We start from the raw sequence: 5,767 nt of genomic DNA, 5'->3' as shown, positions 1-5,767 counted from the left end.
GTTTTTACCCCCCTCCTCTCTCCCCCCCCCCCTCCTCTCGCCAGTAGTATTTTCCTCCTCCCTCCGCGTGTATCTATTTGCATAGCCAATAGTTCCTCAGAGCTCGACCAGGCTGGGCGATTGTTACTGGGCAGACTTCCTCTTACCTTCCTCCCCCTTGCTCTGCCTCCGCTGGGATGCAAAAGACACATCAATGAGTGGAGCAGCTAAATGCTAAATATGTAATTGGATTGGGGGAATACAACTTCAACTCATCTAATCGCAGATCAGTGCTCACGTGAGAAACAATACATTTATAAGCACCAAACTCCTTGTAAAAACAACAGATGCAAATAGTAGAGTGAACTAAGCGATGCTATATATAAAAAAAAGAAAAATCGTTAAAATCCGACTAATCTGAGAGAAAAGAGCGACAAAGAAGTGCGCTGTTGAGGAGGCAGGTGCGTCAAACTGTCCGAGCGTCCTTTGCTGCCACAGACGCTTCCTTCACCTGCATGGATCACACCTGCGGCTGTTTGCACACCGATAGTCATCTCTCCGCATGCAAATTGGAGGATATGCAGCCCATATTTGCTTATATACATGCCTTGCCATGTCAGAGCTTGCCTCCTGGAAAAGTGCAACCAGGGAGTGAACCGACTTAAAAAAAAAAAAAAACTTCAATTATTTCTTGTATATTTTTTCCATATGTGTGTGTTTCTAAATGTCATGCAAGCACCATGGTTGAATCACACACATGCCTCGGCGCGTTTTTCCCCCCTTTTGTACAGTTCCATGGCGGAACACCGCAAGGCACGTCACAGGCGGAAGCGTTCACTCAGCATATCAGAATAAAGCTGTAACATATCTTTGCAAAGACACGCCAAGCCTTTCTGGCATTTACAGTCGGACCTTTTACTAGAAGCCAAACAGTCAATAAAAAAAGAAAGGGGGGGGGGGGGGGGGAAAGAAAGTACAGTACAAATGCGCAGCACGCTGCAAGAAATGCACAACGAACAATAAGAGTTGTTTGTGGTCTTCAAAGTTTTTGATTTAAATAAGCGAATTAAAGAAAAGTATATCCTAACCCTAAAAAAATATTGTAATAAAAAAATAATGTATAGAATAAAGAGATGAAAATGAACGGCGTTTTCAATTTGAGCGAGTCATCATCATCATAATCATCGCAGTTTTTACAGTTAAAATCCCCGCGGGTGTCTGTCGATGATGAATTTTCTTTTTGAGCGACATGACAATCGGGACCAGAAGAAATGATTAGAAAAATGCCAGTGAGACAAGAGTGGAATGGGGAATTCATGAGAGCTCTACCGAGACAGACGGCGAGCTCATTTCTGAGTATTTGTCATACAAACTCACAACTCACTGATAATGTTTTTTTTGTGTGATATGAACACCTTTTAGATTGTGTTAGCTCTTCAACAGTTACATAAATGTTTCAAAAAATGTAAGCTTTCATACACAACAATCATGAGAAGATATGTAAGCCAAGGAGGACTAGGTAGCCACTATAACCTGAAATACAGAAATAACAATGTGTGTAAATTATTTCTATTTTCTTTCCTTATCTTTTGTCCGTTTTGTTCTGAGAAGGTGTTTCCCAAACTGTAGCCAAACTCGTTTGCATAGATAAGATCAGTCGAGGTATGTGAAAAGAAAATACCCACGACAAGTCTGCATGGAGGCAGCATACCTGACATGCAGGGGCTCCCCATTCACATTTTTATTTCATTTTCAACTCTGCAAATTCCATTATGAATTTACATGAAACAAAAAACAGCAACAACAATTTTCTGGACTATTATGATGCACGGGTCTTGCAAAGAAAATATAAATATATGCCCATTGGATGTAATAAAAAGGATTGACTTAAAGTCCCACCTGGATCTTGTTTATTTCTTGTATTAAATACTTAAACTCTTGGATGTTTTTGAATATTAATGCTCCTTTTTCAATCATTCTTCATTCTCTGGATATTTAAAAATCTGTATTTTTCATCAAGACATATCTTTTTTTGTAGTTACAAATGATCACTGAATGATTGTTGAACCCTCTTGGTCTCAAATCAATCACAATTTGTTTGACACCAAATTGGAGCAATAATATGAAACTTTAAAATCTTACAATTCAAACATGCTTATTTCTGAATTTTCCAGATGATTAATTTGTTTGATATCAATTTGGTGTGGATTCTACAAACATGAACATGTATTATTATCCATGACATCAAAATGAATGTAGAAATGCCCAGCAAGAGCAGAGCAAGAGCAAACAAGAGCAGCAGATCTTTCATTAGTAATATGTATCACAATGCAGCGACACAACATAAATGTTCAAATGTGCAAATAATCCCCATGATTCAATAAGAAACATATGGCAGTCAGCATTCTTCTTAATTTCATCTTCAATTAAGCAGCAACTAATCTGTCATGAACTGCGCAAAAACACTACTCCCGAGTTCATCACCCCAAAAATTCTTCAAATGCAGTAAAACACAAACACGCAGCATTTGATGAAAATAGAAGATGAGACATTCACCCGCCCCGCAGGCACTCTACTTGTAGTCGACATCAGCAATATCATTTGTTTGTCACATTCACATTTCCCCATTCTTGCTTTGCTGCTCTATGGTTGAACAAGTGCAGATGTGCACACCAAACAACAACAAAGAGAAGTTCGTTAACACCAATAAATATTACAAAAATAAAAAGTGAAAAACAACAAAACCAGACATAAGCATAACTGGAAAAACACATTTCTCCTGCCATACAGTTGGAACTCTATGAGTCAACAGTGAGTGGGGGAATTCAAGTCCTCTGTAGCAAACGTATCAATTAGAAAATGACTGTAATCTGACAACACCAGTGAAGCGTTGAGGAATCATGTGAAAGCTACACAATTGTGTGGAATTGTCCACTGAAGTCCTGCCAAATAACTCGCATATCAAGCCAGCGACACATCAATCTGACACTGAGCAGATAGGCTATCATTCCCTAAAAACCTTCGCCTGATAATATTATTTGTTCCCTTTCATCTTCAACTATTTTTTCCTTGTGATGTGTTGAAATGCGGCATCTTCCCTTGAATCACCTGTTCTTCTGGTGCCTTACGCCTGCACGGGGCTGCTCCTCAAATAATGCAGCTTTGGCATTGAGCGCCCTGCCTGCAGACTTCCCTCAGACTCCCTCAGAAATTCTTCACAAAAACACATCCTCCCGAATTCTTTGAGACATCCCATATCTCAACAGCTGAACGCAAAAATAAAACAAGAGGGAGCAAATGGAAAGATGTTGATTGTGTTGACTGCATGATTCTCTCTTACATGTGACACCGACCTTTCAGAGATGCCAATAGGCAACAGCATCTCTTTTATGCAAGAGTGACAGGTATTAAACCTGCGGTCATGGCGTCGGCTAGCTGCTGGCCAAGTTGACACTTTTTATTTCATCGAAGTGTTCCCTGATTCGGGTGTGAGGGTCTGTTTCATTCTATTTTAATGCACTGACTGAAATACAGAATGTGGAGGACAATTCTCTGTTGACCAATCAGCAATGTAACGATTCGATTCGCACCAATTCAGTAGGATTTCGATGATTGGTACGCAAGGAAAGCTCTCCAAATCTCAAACTATCCAAGGTAATTCAATTCAAAGAAACAACCAGCAACATCAAACTGATTTATACCTGGCGTACATTTCTTATAAAAGATGATTCGATGCATGTGATGAGATGCAATTCAAGGACGCAATTAAAATTAAAATGATATTAAAATGTAAATGTAAATTAAAATGAAAACTATTTTTTTTGTTATATACATTTGGGTTTCTTCCTTTGAAATGGAAACACAAAATGAAGCTATTTGAGCTGTTGCTTTGTATTCTTCAATGAATTCCACCAAGGAAGAACGCAGACAACTCTTTGTTAACCGATAACAACTGCAATGTGTAGCTTGACCGTACCTAGAGTACACCAACATGAACAACAGTAACTGTTACCCCAATAAAGGATGACTGAGAAGGATGATGATTCTAGCGAAATGCTTCAGGGTCCTTCACAATGAAAATGCAAAGAAATGTGGCTGATATGCAGAGGTGGGCACTCGTCAGTGCTTTAGTCCGTCTGTGAGTTCTCGTCTGTATTTTCGGACCGGTACCACGTCACACACTGGTGCCCCACTCCTCATATGCAGCCAAAATAAAAAATAAAAATAAAACAGTGTTGTATACCTTTTGGTTCCACAGAAGCAATGACATGTGCCCCATATTGTTTTTATTTCATCGATCACAACGTTGTGCGTGCGTGTGTGTTGCTTTTATTTGTTTAGTTTTTTTTGGTGGCATGTATTGTCGTGCGGCGCCTGCATGTGACGTGAAAATTATGTTCTAGACGCCGATTGGCTGTGGCCGATGAGGGATGGACTGGAACTACGTGGGTCGGCCGGAAATACAGACGGGAACTTATTGACGGATAGACGATGCCCACCTCTGCTGATATGGAATGGAACGGAACATGTTCTTTAAAAAAATGTTTCAAAACACAAATAAATGTTTTTTTTTTTGCACCATAATAAACTACAAGGCCCAACACATCATAACCGACTATTCCTCTTCAAATTGTGCAACAATAGAAATGAAGAAAAATGTCAAAATAAATGAAGTCATAGGAGCTCAGTGTGGTGTCGGGTACACTGAAGCCGATATATTCACATAAAAAAATGAATTAAAAATATCCAGTAGTAGTAGGAATTAGATAACATTTATATGAAAATAAAGCACAGCAGCTTGAAAATGTTTGGAGATTGTTGTTAGAGAGAAATCTACAAACTAATATCAACTTTTGAACTTTATTCCTGGGTGCGGCAATTCTCCAGTCAGGGCACAACTAAGACAATCCAACACCACTTGCCAATTAATTTGAAATGATGCCACTTTCTGTTGTAATATCCACACTATTTATAAAACAGTTTTTTCTTTACTTCCCAGACGATGACAGACATTTCTCTGACCTATCACGGGACAGCAGAAGGCCTACCGTATCTTTTGTATGCGGCGGTGACCAGCACTCCAAAAAAGAATGACTGACAAGTGGCATGGTTCAGGTCGCAGTAGCATTCTCGCTGGTGGATTTGAACATTTATTCACTTGGGCATCATAGCTTCCAAAACCACGAGTCAAGTCATGCATTGCACACAGCATCATCACGATGATGACGATCATCAATTTCAATTAACGACGGCTGTGCAAGTTGAGACCATAATGCCTGCATGCTAGATGTGGCTAAACCTTTACTTTCCACAAGAAACAACCCGTCTGGTATTCATTTACCTTTCCTCTAACCCCCCACTTCATTCCTACACCCTTTCCTCCCCTCACATTCCTCTCTGGGTCTTTTGAACCCCACTAACAGTCTTGAATCAGCCATTGAACAATCCAACCAATGAGCTGAACAAAGAGGCAAAATATTGTTGGTAGTGTCTTGAAAGCAAACTGCTATGCTTTTGTGTTTGCCACGTTTTGTCCTCCACACGAGTGAAGGCTGCAGCGCGGCTCAGCTCGGCTCGGCTCAGCTCAGCTCAGCTCAGCTGCTGCCGCCGCTGTCTCCTCGCCTCCAGCTCCTCCAGGATTTTCCCATGTTCCTATCACCAGCCCTTGACTTTGTCACTCATGCAACAGCTGCTTGCTGATACCACAGCAAAGTTCCAGCCTATTGCGCGCCCTTCTTTCACTGTGCACACACAGAACAAAGGCATTGTTAATCCCACTGAGTCCTTG

This window comes from Filicampus tigris, chromosome 4, assembly GCF_054856515.1.
Source record: "Filicampus tigris isolate MCC_2025a chromosome 4, RoL_Ftig_1.0, whole genome shotgun sequence".
NCBI lineage: Eukaryota > Metazoa > Chordata > Actinopteri > Syngnathiformes > Syngnathidae > Filicampus > Filicampus tigris.
Note: the sequence above shows the minus strand (reverse complement) of the source record.